Genomic DNA, 16077 nt, shown 5'->3' on the forward strand with positions numbered 1-16077 from the left:
AGCGTGGGACTATGACATGCTAAGCTCCCCTAGAACGAACTTTAGGGCCACAGTGTTCAGGTGTCGAAGCCAACTGCACTGCGACGTGAGGTCCTAGGGTGCGGTCCTAGAGCACCAGGGCTGTGCCAGAGGCCTGCGTGCTGGTGCTCAGTGGAGAAGGATGCCTCGGAGGTAGCAGGTGGTCATGTGAGGGAATGAATTGAATCCTGCTTATTTGCATTTTGTAACATTTTCTCTGAATATCCAGGTGTGTTAGGTAAAAAGTTTCAGTTTTTGATATGAGTAAAATTTAGGAAATCTAGGGGACCTTTATACCACCACCTATTTACCAACCTTGAATTAGCACTCAGTTCACCTGCAGCTCACACCATTGACGTCTCTTTTTATAGCCGACCAAGCCTGGCTGCCTGATGCTGCAGCCAGCTTCAAGATGGGTTCAAACAGAAATGCCTGTGTTCTTGGTCAAAGACATAGGATAGGGCTGTAATTTTCCAGTGCTGCTTTGGTGATAATTAAACCGCTATTCGGAAGCAAGATAGTGTGGTCAATATAGAAGTCTAGTAGTTTGATACAAGTATAGATATACCAATACCAGTAGTCTAATAGCGATGGGGCCAATTGCTATTTCTTTATTTTTTTATTTTTTTATTTTTGAGACAGAGAGAGACAGAGCATGAACGGGGGAGGGTCAGAGAGAGAGGGAGACACAGAATTGGAAACAGGCTCCAGGCTCTGAGCTGTCAGCAGAGAGCCTGACGCGGAGCTCGAACTCACAGACCGCGAGATCGTGACCTGAGCTGAAGTCGGACGCTTAACCGACTGAGCCACCCAAGCGCCCGCCAATTGCTATTTCTTAAACACTGCTAAAATTTGTGTTACGATGGTAGCTAAACTGTGACACAAGGTAACGTATAGGCTTGTCAAATCACTCTTGTACACCTGAAGCTATTGTAACACTGTGTGTCAACTCTACTTCAGTTTAAGAAAATAACAAAAAATAAAATTACTGTTTGAGGTAGTAGGTTAATAAAACCCAATGGAAGGCATGGGTGCTGTTTTCTGTGCCGAGAGGCCTATGCCACACATTTCCTGAACCCATTTAATTATTATTTCTCAAAACAATGCAATTGAAGAATTGTGTTATTATACACATTTTAGTTACAGAACCAGAGTCGGAGTGGTGGAGTCCCAAGCACATAAAACGAGAAACTGGGGATCTGGGCAGTCTGACCCCCTGAGCTCTGGCTTGCGCTCTCCAGCGCCACTCATGGCGTCTGTCCTTTGTGCCTTGAGAAATGCCTTCAACTCTCCCAGTCAGGTCTCCCAGATCTCTTACAGTTCACACAGGTTGGAATGCTGTCTTTCATCCCTTTCTCACTGGGTTATAGGAGTAGCACTTAATCACAGCCCTGTTTGCACAAGACATGTTTGAGTGCATAGTATGAATGCTTTTCTCACTGCACACCCAGCACCCAGAACCTCCCTGTGCCAAGAGGAAGAATGAATGGAAAATTGAATCTGGGAGAAACAGCTTTGAGGACTAAAGCAGCTGAGACTGAGGAGAGTTTAATACTGTGTAAAGAGTTACACTTATTATTATATGGAGAATGGTAAGAGTTACTTCTTCTCCACTGAGAACTTAATGAAATAAACCAGGTTTCAGTTTAGTACTTGAAACTTAGTTTAGAAATTACAAGAATCAATACAAAGGTTGCTAAAGATTGACTAAGAATCTCCTTTGACAGAATTACTTCAAAATAGATGGAATCTTTTCCTCTTCGGTATCTTTTAAGTCTGATCTAGTTACAGGCAGAAGAGGGTTTATGATCAGTGTTTCTTCAAACTTGGTCAGTGGTAAAACTTGGTCAATGAAAAAAAAAAAAAAGAAAAACGAAAGAGAAGGTACTCCAAAAGTGTAATTTTTCATTAGGTAACGTTAATCCATTAAAAAATTAGTTCTTTTTTGAAGTAACCTTTTTTTTTCTTTTACCCTTTTGCTATTAGAATGGTCTTTATTTCATGGAATTAAGAGTTGTAGACTTCTCAAATTGTATATTTTTTGTGTGTTGAGCAATTTTTTTAAAAAAAGAATAACCTTATGTCAGTTTCTCTGTTGTTTTACTGTTGTTGGTTGGCCTTGTTTTCTGCTTTTTAAAATTTTTTTTAATGTTTATTTATTTTTGACAGACAGAGAGACACAGAGTATGAGTGGGAGAAGGGCAGAGAGAGAGAGAGAGAGGGTGTGAAACAGGCCCCAGGCTCTGAGCTGTCAGCACAGAGCCTGACACAGGGCTCAAACTCACAAAACCGTGAGATCATGACCTGAGCTGAAGTCAGGTGCCTAACCGACTGAGCCACCCAGGAGCCCTTGTTTTCTGTTTTGACTCTACACATAGGTGCAATCCAGTAGTCAGACCTTTGACCCAAATGATGGCTAAGGAATTGACCCTAATGATGCGTTCGAATTGTTCAGTGTGCAGAGGGACACTTGGATTTTTACCTAAGCCCTGAGATTTATTGCACACATGGGGGTAGTAGAATGCTGAACTGCTTGGAATATACCCATTGCTCAAGAGAAAAGCCATAATTGAAAAAAAAAAAAGAAATATTTGTTCAATGATACAACTCCCCTCAGGGAGTGAGTCTATATAAACTTCAAGTGAACGTGGCGTTTTCGCCTGTCATCTTGCATTGTTATATGAAAACACAAGCTGTTGGAGAAGCTAAAGAGCATTTATGATGCCCTGAATTAGACGGCCAGCCATGGTCACTTTCTAATCTGGTCGTGGTCAGTCTGTTGCTTCCTAGGATCCTCATGACTCTCAGAATAACTTGCGTCTTAAAATGTATTAGTTACTTCTTTTTCTTCCTCTGTAGTTTGAAATCACCTACTTTATTTCCAATTTTTCTCTACATTTTCCATCATTGTTTTATCTCTTCTTGTTTTTCCTCTCTATTTCTATTTCTCCACTCATTGAATATAAATCTTACCCTACCTCTCCACTCTTCTCTTCTTCCTATATTTTATTATATTTATCATATTATTCAATATTTGACACAATCATCTGATTTATCATACAAACCAGGGCATAGAATGTACAGGAAAACTATAATTACATGGAAAACAGTAGCGTGTAAATTGGAGCTCTTCTAGGCAGATGGGGAGATAGGGTAGAAGGGTAAAAAAGGGAAGGCAGAATTTAGTTTCATTCCTTGCTCTGCCACTATCTAGTTATGTGACCCTGAGAGAAGTCATGCAGCTGCTTTGAAGGGGTCAAGTTTTTTATCCATCAATTGGAAAAGCTGATGACAAATGTCAATGCTTTATATACAATTTTATTATTGTTTTTATGTAATTTTTTCCTACTGGAGAGATCAGGCCCTCCTCCAGTCTACTTATATTGCATTTTAGGACTGTCCTCCTCAGCAAACAAATTCATGGATTTTTAAAGGGATGATATCAATAATACTTGTTTAAATAGCCAATTCAATTCACTTACTGCTTTTGGCTGGTTATTCTTTGCCAGCTCTCTCTGAGAGAATATTGATGGAGTTTGGGACAAACTCAGCAATCCCTTCACTTAATCAAAGTGCATTTGCTCAAGCTGTTCATTGACCCACCTGAAACTGCTTTAAATGATTCTTGAGCTAAGAGTTAGACTTCCCCCAAACCATTTTTATGAAAGAGTTCTACAGTGGTTTTGTTTGCTGATAGGTTTTCCCAAATAAATTGAAACAAGGCGTGCATGAATAAAAGTAGGAACTGTATTTGATGTTTATAGTGTTCAATTCTGCAAGCTTTTATTGAATATCTAGGGGGTGTGGAGGAAGCAGTGCATACACATATTAATAAGTTTAAGAACTTGTTTCTGAGTAACAGTCTGGCATTGCTGGATGAATAAATGAATGAAGCACATGTAGCAGGATTCTGATATGTCTAGGTCATAAACTATGTAAAACCCTAAACTGAAAGTAATACTTAAAAGTTGCAAACATGTCATTCAAAGTTTATTGGCATGCAATACCTTCCTTTGGAATTGTGTTATCTATCCCAGCTCATATTGAGGTTGGAGATGGATTTATAGATATAATATAGTATTTTATATTTATTTTACATCTTATTTGACTCATTTTTCTTCTATGAAAAGAGTAAGCAGAGTAAACTATGGCTCTCCAATGTTGTAGTGTGTCCTCTTAACCCAAGAATCTCTCGAAGTGGGTTAATACCACAGGACAGGTAGTTGTCAAAATTCACTCACGTGACAGGAAGGAAAGAATGTACATTGTAACTATAGTAAAAGATGACTTTCTCGTGATCATATGTTCTTAGTGACTTTGCATGAGTAGCCACATCATATGGGTGGGATGGCATGTGGACACAGACACACCTATTCATTCTGAAATTACATACTTAAAAATGTGTTTCTCTGCACATTTATATGGACAGTCAGTAAGACCCTCCTTTCTGGTCATTCAAAGGAAATCACAGACATGCTGTCAATATATTCCAATATTCTGGTTCTACTGTTAGCATACAATTCACAGTTTGTTGGAGAAAAAAAATGGTATGATAGGTGGACAAGAAGACTTATGGTTTCAAAGCCCTAGAGTGTAGAAGAAATTGCACAGTAGCTTTAGTGTATTTTTGCCAGCTCTGGCTACATACTATCTGCAGGTGTTCTCACTGTCTACTCAAAAGCTTTCCTTTACATGAGGTTTCTAAGTTTTCAGGTTCAGGCAGGAACATGTCTTCTATAATTAGTAGTTTGTTTCTTAACCAGACAGTTCTTAGTAGAGGAAGTCAATAAGTACATTGTTAACATATTAACAAAAATACATTTTGATGACGGCGATGCTAAAAGAAAATCTCTCATCCTTTCTATTTATCTTTGGTGAATGGATCCTACTTTTGCTGCCCTGAAAACCATAATTTTACCATAGAACATTAAAAATCAGAGTATATTTGATATGAATATTATATTGCTTGTTCTTAAAAGTACATCCTTCATGGAATACAGAGGAAAATATTCATTTCCTATCATTACACATAAAGAAAATGGTCAAAAATCAAATCACATCATGAACAATTCTTAAAAGATAATTCAATTTGTTAGAATATAAATTAATGTTGCTGCCACTTCTCAGGCCATCTCATAGTTTCTTTATTGTTTACTAGGCTAAATCCTGCATTATATTGACATTATAATAATGATTATATTACAGAAATAGTAAGTCCACATGCTAAATTTTGACTAAAATAAAAATTTCACTAAAATTTTCTTCATTTCTAGCCTAGAGTAATTTCTTCAAAAACCAAACACTAAAGCATGTACCTATGTTAGCATCGTTCTGGGGGGGAAAAAAAAAGCTTTCTCTGTAGAGTCAATAAGCATGCTCTAAAGAGTATTCTTGCTAGGCACACTTGTGCAAGAAAGACTTCATTTTATAATTCATTCCTCTTTGATTCCATGATCAAAAATCTCAGTAGCATCAACAACTTACGTTGAGTAATAGAAAATTAGACTTCAAAAATATTTTTTTCTTAATGTGTGAAATCAAATGACTTATTGTCATTATCAGTAACAGTAAATGATTTTTGAACATGGAACTAGGAATTTGGCACTAAATTAAGAACTCTATAAAGGTAGACAGATTCCCTAGTGAACGGCAATTCAAATAGAACTTAATTAAACACAGCATTTAAAAGAGATTGAAAGGAGCCCTTTAACCAACAATGTAGACATATAAACGCTATAAAACATTATAAAAGAATCAATATATATATAAAAGATTAAGAATTTAGATTGCTACCTCATTTTGTCCTAGCAAATAACAAATCCAAAAACAGACAGTAGCACATAAAATAAAACCACTTCCATTTTTTATTACTCATTTACATCATCTTAAAACCATGGAAAGTAACTCCCTTTTTAATATTTTAATGTGCAAATATGAATAAAATTGAGAACTGTTAGAACTGCCTTTAAGTGTGGGTTACATAAAAACGAGTTTAGAATCTAGCTCCTATGAATACTAGTAATTGGATGCAAACGTCCACAGGCCTTAGAATTTGAAAGAAAAATTTTTAAATAAAATATTTAGAAGCAGGGTTTATATGGGTAAAAAACTCATCATAACATCACTTTCAATTAAACCATCTTTGAAAGTATGTCTAATTGAGCTAGCAAAATAATATTTTAGGACTCCGTTTCATTTAAAATCTTAGCATTTCTTTAAAAGCTCAAAAATTTCAACATCTCTCAGTTAAACATTATATTAACACTGGATCTAAAAATACAACTGCACATCATCTACAAGACAGCTTTGGTGGCATCACAATGTAACAGTCACAAGTTTTCTACACAATGCAAAACCCAACTCTAAACTCACCACGGCATCCCACATCTAATTCTAAAATAGTTGACAAACAACAAGAATCAGGCAACTCACATATATTTTTTACGGTGATCAGACTCTGAGAAGGTGTAGAAAGATTTTAAATGTATGTCAATTCTGATTTTTTACTAAATACAAGGAAGAACTTTATGATCGATGATTTACTGAGGTATCTGATTGTACTAAGTCATGATAAAAACAAAAAAATCCATTAATGATTGTTTGCAGCAGAAACTTCTGTCTCCTTCTTGCTTGGTGCAGTCCCCACCTCTTTTGGCTGCCACTTTTAAGGTCTCTTCCAAGACCCCGAGGCAGGTTTAGTATTGGTTCACATCCTACGTCAAAGCACAATTCTCATCAGAATTCAGTTCATTGGCTTATGAGTAACAAAGCTTGTTCCAGCCCAAAAGGCTGTGTCTACACTGCACAAAAAGGGAGAATACAATATTCTTCAATTAACTTGGCAAATATCGACAATTAAGCTCATTAAATTAAGTTTCCAAATTGATTTTATGATGCAAGATACAGCCTAAGAATTCATCTTGATAGGTTTTTAAGTTATAGTAATCTTTGAAAGTATTTTTTAAGCTTTTAAAACAAAATTATCCTCATTTACATCTTCTTTAGCTGAGGAATTTGTTCATTCTGAAAGCAACTAAAATCATTAAATAATCTTCTTTATAGGCGCTGAAGCACTGACTTAGTCACTTAGAACTGACTACTCTAGACTCTAAAGATATCTACATAATTTATAACTCTCTTTTATAAATAATAATATCAGTTAAAACTTTTGTAGTATGTATTAGGCTTGCCTTTGACTTAGAACCAAATAATCATCTATGAGTATAAAACATAAAAGTGAGTTGTATTCTCGCAAGAAGTAAGGAAAACATGTACACCTGAATCTCAAAGGTTTTCAGTGTCCTTGAACACCATAAAATTACCACCCCCACCCCTTCCACAGACCCTTCCTTTCAACCTGGCTCCAAATTCCCACCACTAGAGTTACCAATGCTAAGTTTCTCAGGGTCTTTTCCATTTCAAATGTGACCGTGGCTTTGTAAATGTTAATGGAGGGTCTCAAGTCCCTGCAAGTGAGAGCCTAGGAGAGGTGCCTTTGTTCCTGGGTGGGTTTTGCCAAAGTTCAGAGGAAAGGAACAACTATAAAAACTATGTTTTTTACTCTTCCATAATTTTCATAGAAAGCAGCATTCATTCCACGAACATAAAAGTCCCAAATTCTCATCAATGTTGAGCAAATGACAGTTGAGAATTATTTGTGTACTAAGGACCTATGAGTAATCTCTTTTACCTTGTTAACTTTAGCACGTATGCAGATGTATTTATACCTAGGTGATGAAATGTGATCCTGAGAATACACAGTACCTAGAAAGCAAGAGAAATGGTAACATTTGCACAACTCTTCAAAAAAGAAACTGCTGTCCAAAAACAGCACATACACAGCTCTCAGTCACTGTGCTCAGATGTTGGTAATAACTGCACACCTGAAAATAATTTGCAGTGCATGCTACAGAGCAAATACCGAGAGGACCACTAAAGCTACAAATGTCATGGGCAATAAAATGTCCATGGCTGATTCAGAGATTGGGTTCTAGAAAAGTGTGCTTTTGTGAGCAGTCGTTTAAAGTGCCAAAGCCCCTACCAATGAGAAGCCTACGAAAAGAACAGGAGAAGAGAAGAGAACAGAAGAAGAGAAGAGAAGCAAGAGGGGAATGGGGAACTGGGGAGATGAGAGAGAGAAGAAGGGGAAGAGGAGGAAGAGAAAGAGGAGGGGGGAGGAGGAGGAGAAGGAGAGGAAAAACCCAGCCACTGGAAGAGAAGGAGCAGTGCTCCTTAGTGCTAATGGACACCTGAAAAAGGCGGCCGGCAGCAACAGCCACTGGAAATGGGAGAAATGACTTGAAGTACAGAAATCACAACCAAGAAAAACCCACCAGGTAGGCTAAGTGAACAATCTGAGCAGATCCAGAGAGGGAAAACCCAGCTTTACATAGCTTAAGGGCCCCTAAATTATGTACTGTGCCATACGAAGCCACAATTCACATAATTATCCACTAAGCACCACTTTATGCCAGGCAAGTAGAAATAAGGCTTCAGATCCCAAAGTCACCCTTCAGGGAGGCTGCAAAGAAGTAGCACAGAGCAGAATGCTAAGTGCATAGAGATGACTCGGGATGCTGTTGGAGAAAGAGGAAGGGCTCCCCAGAATGCAATGGGATGGGAACCCTCTGGAGTTGTAGGACACAGCAGCCTTGGCAGGCACCTAAGCCAGCCTGGGAGGGGACAGGGGTGGTTTCGCAGAGGATGATGGCACAGATGGATCTGCAAGACAAGGAGATAGAGAAGGGGGCAGAGGATGTTGCTGTCTGTCAGAATAGCACGCACAAAGGAAATGAGCTGGGAGAGGCCTTGGGGCGCTGAACGGTTGCACGAGGCCCCGAGTGACTGCAGAGTAGGATAACCAGAATAGCGATGTGGATAAGCTGGAGTGTGGTTGGACAGGCATCCAGGGCACGCTAATTTGCGTTTTTCTTGATGCTAGCCGGCTTTCTAACCAAATCTTCACCACCACTGCAAGTCGCTTAGTTTATCTTTACATATCTCAAATTAATACCCTAAACATATAACTGCTAGAGCACATCACAAACAGGGATTTTCTTACACGTGTCGTGTTCTATTGACTAAGGAAGATGCATCCGTAACACACTTTCCAAAGATTTCTAGTGTTTTACAAAAGTATGATGTAAACATTTCAAAGCCTATTAGGCTAACTTTTAGTATTGGGTTTCACTTACTGTTCCGAAATGCCAGATTCACCCAGATGTTACTCTACATTCAACATCAGTATAGTCACAGAGCACACCAAAAATTTAATACATTTTCATACTGGGTTATATCAAAAGAGTGTCAAGCCACATACTTGAAAGTAGTTCTCTGAATATTGTGTAGGATTCAAGAGCAGAATATACGCCATTGCATGGGTGCGTAATTACTGGAATGCAAGCTCCAGAAGGGTAGAAACTATCTACCATGATATCCCCTGGGACCCACTGGGAGTTCAGGGGGCATTGGTGTTGCACTGTGCACTGCAGAATGGATGGCAAGTACACAACCTACACAACCATATGTTTTAGCCTTCTTGATATGAGACATAACACACACGCACACATACACACAACTAGCCTATTGAAACAATCATCACATTTTATACACATGAAACAATCATAAAATTTTCAAATGATTAATGAACCACCTCAAAGTGATTCCATGTTAATGTTACAGAAGTTTAAGCCCCACTGAGGACAAAAACTGGATTTCAGAATTTTATGATATTTTATAAAGATACTCCTAGCATCGTGTGAGTTTCCTCTGAGTGTACATGAATAATAACGAATGAATTATTCAGTACTTACAGCTGATGTAAGGGTGATCCAGAGTTAACTAGTTACCGGAGTAACTCAGTTACTCCATTGCTTGTGTGGATTGCTACGATCCTTTCTCGCTTACCTCAATCTCAACCTGCCATGGGCATATCTTGCATGTTTGCTGCTCATTTGAAGCACATAATCTAACATAAGAGACCACTTTTGGCCCAGGGCCTATGTCTTCCCATGCCCTTTCTCAAGTATGTCTACACAAGTTTTTGTAGTCCGTTTGTGGAAGAACATAAAGCATAAAAGTTACTGAAGCATTTACACAGGCTCTCGTTGCTAACTGCCCACCTCCTCTACCTCTCTCACCAATCCCTCAGCCATCTTCTTGATAGAGTATTCTCACACTGGTGGAAAATAAACATAGCATAAGCCTCTGAAAGCTTAGTGTGAGTGAGCCAATATTTCGTCAGTATTTCCCATTTTATTTCTTCACACTGGTACTTTGGAGATTGTCTGAAGTTGTACGTCCAGTGAAGGCAGAGTCAGACAAAAATTAGGGATGTAAAATGCAGTCAAATAGGGGGCAGAACAGGAAAGGAAAGAACAGGACTTGAGGCCAAATTTTCTATCTCATTTCCTCCTACCTGCTAATTTAAATTTACTTAAGAATCATGCCCTCTGGCCAACTCCTTGCATGATTATCTGACCTCTGTGTTAAAAAGGGAAAGACATGACCAGGAAAACAAAGAAGCAGAGGTTATGAGTGGTGAAAAGGTAGCATAGGGAACAAGACCAGTCTGTCCAATATAATCACCTTAGTGAGGGGTTCTGAACTCTGCTGGTCTCTTCCTGCACAGCTTCTAGAACCCTCCCTTGGCTTATATGAGAGGCAAAGATAGTGAAAGCCACGTACTTTAATTCTCATCTGAGTTGGTAATAGCAAGAGCAGCAACGAAATAAAAAGGCTCAGTGTGGTTGGACTTCAGGTGGTAATTTCTAGCAATGAATTCTGAAGCAACCATGTCACCTCTTCATTCTGCTGATGCTGACTAAAAATGTAGTGCAGCAAATCCAGTGCCAACACAGGCACAGGCCCCACCCCTCACGCCATCCCAGCCATTTCAGAGACTCAGCATGTGAACTCAGGAAAGTCCTTGAATCTACACTGCCAGGCCAAAGGGTGGGAGAGGAGAGTAAAACAGGTGGGGTGCAAAGTGACACAAAACAAAAGAAGGTCAATTAAATTTCGGGAAGTTCAAAGCAGGATAAGGTTTATTTTCTCCACATCTGGGAGGGTGTGTTGTTGTTTTTGTTTTTTCATTCCTGATTTTCAAGGGGAGAATTTCATTCTGTAAAAATTCCATTAGAGAAAAAAAAAGCTAATAAGTTAAGTTGGCTGTTTGTAAGTTAAGATAGTTAATGTGACAGGTATTTTAAAATATATGCAAAAGAGGAAATGTACTTGAAAATACTGAAAGGACTTCAACATAACTGGTATAACAAGGGCAACTAGTTATTAAAAAGCAAAACACACCCACACCCACATACACACACACACACACAGAGGAAAAGACAATGATCTCACTGAATCATTAACCTCAATGATCTAGTCCAGTCAAAATCAATTTTTTAAAAACTGCACAATTGGCAAATATTCTCTCAGTATGTAGTGAATGGCCTAAGGATGCATCTGCTGTTTCTCCCATTGAGAGGAAGGGCTTGCCCCTCATTTAAGGAACCCTTGCCCAAAATTTGCATTTTTAGTGATACTGTAGGCACATCTTTGCAAAATACCCTGTTCAGCAAAAGCATAAATTTCTGTTTAGTCTCCTGCAGAATGACAGAATAAATGTCTACTCACTGGCATAGTATTCAAAGCATTTATTCAACAATGTTTTAGAAGTAAACATATAAAATGCAATCCATAGCCCCAAATATCTTACCATTATGGAATCCAAACCAGCAATGACCTCTTGAAATCTCATTGGATTGCATTGGATGTGACAGTAATGTGATTAGATGCTCAGTTTCCCCAACTAGAATGTAACTCCATTGCCCTTACTGTATTATCAGCCCTTGAATCTCCAGCATGCAGGCTGGAAGAATGTCTTCAGACTATTGTGTAAGTTATCTGTCAATTTTAATATTTTAGGACATCCTACTCTTTAATATGGATAATGAAAAAAAAAGAAAGTATCAGGAGAATTGATTAACTTTGTATTTTTGTTCTTTGGTGTTACAATATCTAAATTATGGAAGTGCATTTATAAGAACATTCCCCATTACTGCTCTTCAACTGACACATCAAAAGGCTGTTTTTACCCCCTTGGTTTCATTAAGAAACAAATACTGGATAGACAAGAATTTCTAGTCACAAAATAAGCCAAATGGGATGAAGAAAATGTGTTCTCATATCCCTCAATTCTTTCCTTTGTTTCTTTTCTTTCTTCTTCCTCTTTCTAGAATACCCTGATGTCTGAGACATTTTACCTATTCATGGATTTACATTTCAAGGCTCTCTCCTCAGACCTGCCATCCCTGACCCAAGTGATAGCTATTTTCTGACTCTCTCTACCCTTAAGTCCAGTATTTCCTTTGCCTTTAGTCTTCTGTTGGTCTCTTGCTTCTTGAACAATGCCTTTGATTTTTATCTTCCATAGTGAACATTTTAGGCAGTGGGAGAAATATTTTGCTCAGGAAGTCATCCCAATGACCACTGAATCACACCATCCACCTTGGCTGCCTTTTCTGAGGCACAGGCTATGTTTATCTCTATATAGCAGAATAGTTCCTGCCATTCTTTATTTGGTTCTCTTCACCAGTTAAACTTTTCAATATCCACAATGGATCTGGCATGAAATCACTGGCATAGTCCCCACTTTAAGAAGTCTTCATTCTTAATTGTAAAATGAAGTTGCTTTAAAATACTACCATAATTGGCAAATCAAATTCTCTCCAATAATTAAATGCACATGAAAAGCAAATGGTTGTTGTCCTCTTTTGTGGGCGCCCACGATTGTGGATAATTTCCTGGGATAGTATTTGCCAAATGCGGGCAGGTTTGAATCTTTTTTTTTTTTTTTTTTTTTTTTACTTTGGAAAATGGATATTTGAGGAAATGTTATTTAAATGGAAGACATTAGTATAGACTGAGGAGACAATAACGCTGTAAGATGATGCATTCAGGGCAATAGTGGACAGAGGCAGAAAACTTCTGTCACTTTCTGCTTATGTACAATGAGAAATAGCTACTAATAATTCTACGAATAAAGCCTTAAACTAAGAAAACTGAGCTGAAGGCCAGACAATATTCATTTGCTCACTGGTGCCCATTTGGCCAATAGAAGATGAAGCCTATCAGCACCATGGGGGAACTTATTCACGCTTATGTACAATTCTTAGTACAGACACTGTGTTGGTACAGACAAAAATGCCATTTAAAATGAGCTTGCCTGGAGGACTTGCAAAGTCTACAACAGGTACAGATAAAGTCTACTTTATTGGAGTTTTCTCAGTCCATTAACCAATCATTCTAATTATTAGGCCCCCATTTATATAAGATTTTCTTTTTTCATGACAAAATTAATTTGGCCATCTTTTCTGTTTGGGGTGGATGGTGGGGAGGGTTTGGAGTCACTGGATTTAGCCAAGTCTCTAACTGAATATTCTGAGCCTAAATGGTGACTCTTTTCATTGTCAAACTGTTAGGTAGACAAAGCCAGTGTAGTAATGAAAACCACAGTTATGGGTATTTGAGTAGTGATGATTACTAATATTGTCAGCCTGTCTTATGTTTCTCTGGAGGGAACAGCTGCCCAAATGGTTATTTTTTGGGCAATAAATGTCCTCAAAACGGAAATACAATTTATTTTTCACTGGCCAGCCAAGAAGTGTAAAAAGGAAAAAGGAGACTTTGGAAGAATGAAGTGCTGACAAAAACCTACTTCAACTACTTTAGTGTTTTGCCTAGGGCAGGCTGTAATCGGGGGGGACAGAGGGTGGATGGTATCTGTAGAACACATGGGGTGACTTCAGACTTGAAAGTAGAATCAAATATGCAAACTAAGGCCAAGTAATGGACACTTTTTCTCAGAAATGGAAGAAGTTATTTATTTGCCAAATATCCTTAGATATTCTAAATTTATTGTATGCTGATTTTAATACAGAATGTAGTATTCATGCAGGCATCTATTTCCACATAAAAATAATAAAACCAAGTAGTTTACACACATACACACACACACACACACACACACACACACACACACTTACACTCAGTTAATTCTAAGTCCAAATATATATGCATCTTTAAACTTTTTTTCTTCCACTGGATTTACATAGAGTTTTCCCTCTTAAAAGTTGGAGATAGGAAATTCTATATTAATAAACATAAAACATTAAAATTCATCCTTCCTTGGTTTCAAAGTTAAATAACTAATATTATTTTACATTTGCAGTATTATTTGTTCACTATTTTCTTCAAAGAACTATTTGTTAAGAGACCACCCAGAAGTTTGAACTAATTGAGGAAGCAATCTTCAGCTTACTTGAGAAGAAAGACTGCATGGAACACATTCCTGGCACTAGTCCTTGGTCATATCTACTTGGATATAATGCAAAGGACAATCATTTTGAAAATACCTTGGTCTTTTCTTTTTGCCCTTAAAAGCCCAAGACATTCATAGTTAAGAATCTGATACTTTTTTTTTCAGAAAAATTCCTTCATAATTTGAGGTTTAGAAATGCCAGGAATAAACGAGCCACCCAAGGAGATCATAAAAGCCAAAGTCACAGATGTAGAAACAGGTTTTTAGTAGTGTGATGAATCTGAGTTTGGGAAAAGTGAAAGATGTAATTCAAAGTAGAGCATTTAGGCCTTGGAATTCTCATTAACTATTTGGTCATGAGGGAAACATCTGCAAATGGGGACTAAAAGGTTTATGAAAAAATATTGAGGGAACACATTGGAACCTAGAATAAGAAAAATGTTGGGCAACTTCTATTTAGAGCCAAGTTAATGGTATTTTCATCAGTACAATTGTAGCATTTCAGGGTTATTAATATGAGTTTGATATTGCGACAAGAGCCACAAGTCCATTTTTTTCAAGATTTCGCCCCATTTTCCTCTCTTAACTTATGATATTTGTTTGCCTTTTCTCCACTCAGGGAAAAGTACCTGATATAATTTGAAAACCATTTATGTAACTATTTGTTAGATATTCAAGCATGTTAGTATGATTAATAACTAAGTAAATCCTTTAGTACTGTCCTGTCTACTTTATTAAAATAAGTCATATATTTTTATTATCATAAGTTTCTATTTATGCATATGTGTATTACTTTAGAAAAACTACAAAAATAAAGAAAAGCAAAAGATGAAAATAAAACCATGTAGAACTTCTGCTTCTGATAAAGATGGAGTAAGAGGGGCAGGATCTATAACCTCTTGTCTAAAATAACTAAAAGGAAAATGGACAAAATATAGAAAAAACAGCACTCAAAATGTGCTTTGTGTGTGATTGTCCGAGGTTATTGCCAAAAGAAAGTTTCCATGCTACAGTGCAGGATGATGGAGTCTACATCGATGCCACTGGAAAACTTGAGTTGAGGGGATAGAGCCCAGAGTTCTGGAAATCCAATGAAGTCAGATATCACAGGGCAGAATGTTGGAGAGGAGAGAAAAGAGAAGAAGAGAGGAGACGAGAGGAGAGGTGTGAGGATAGGGGAAGAGAGGGGAGGGGTGTGGGGAGGAGAGAGTGGCTCAAAGAAAGAACTTAAGCAATCTATACACCCAATGTGGGGTTGGAATTCACAACTCTGAGATCAAGAGTCATGCTCTACTGACTGATCCAGCCAGATGCCCTGAAAAATTTTTAATGTTAAATTAATACGAAAAAGAAAAAGGAGGGGGGCAGGGAATGAAGAATAGAAGAAGCGAGTAGCAAAATTACCAAGATGATAGATTCAAAACCAACAATATCAATATTTATGTTAAATGTAAGTGATCCAAATAAAACAATGAAAATTCAGAGATTGTCAGATTTAGTTGAAAAGAAAGACTTAACTGTATATTTCCTAAAAGATAGTCGCTTTAAATGAAAAAGACAAAAATATATTAAAAGTAAGAGGATGGAGAAGTATATGACATGCTAATACTAATAAAAAAAGATGGGGAGACTATATTAAAATCAGAAAGTAGATTTCAGAACCAAAAAATATCAGCAAGGAGAAGAGGATAATTTCATAATGATAAGTTGATAAAATCATTAGTAAGACATTACAATCT

General features: G+C 37.6%; 1 protein-coding gene across 3 annotated transcripts in view; it reads right to left on the reverse strand.

Annotated features, from left to right (window-relative positions):
* Window positions 1-16077, reverse strand: part of HAPLN1 (hyaluronan and proteoglycan link protein 1) — a 70557-nt gene that overhangs the window by 35989 nt on the left and 18491 nt on the right. The window contains exon 1 of one of the 3 annotated variants that reach the window (XM_015074921.3): window positions 6451-6677. The exons of the other annotated variants lie outside the window; for them this stretch is intronic. The gene's annotated coding sequence lies outside the window, so the exon portion shown is untranslated. Of the gene's footprint in view, window positions 1-6450; window positions 6678-16077 lie in introns of those variants that run through there. 3 annotated transcript variants of the gene reach the window in all.

The sequence above is a fragment of the Acinonyx jubatus genome, chromosome A1 (assembly GCF_027475565.1).
Source record: "Acinonyx jubatus isolate Ajub_Pintada_27869175 chromosome A1, VMU_Ajub_asm_v1.0, whole genome shotgun sequence".
Classification (NCBI taxonomy): domain Eukaryota; kingdom Metazoa; phylum Chordata; class Mammalia; order Carnivora; family Felidae; genus Acinonyx; species Acinonyx jubatus.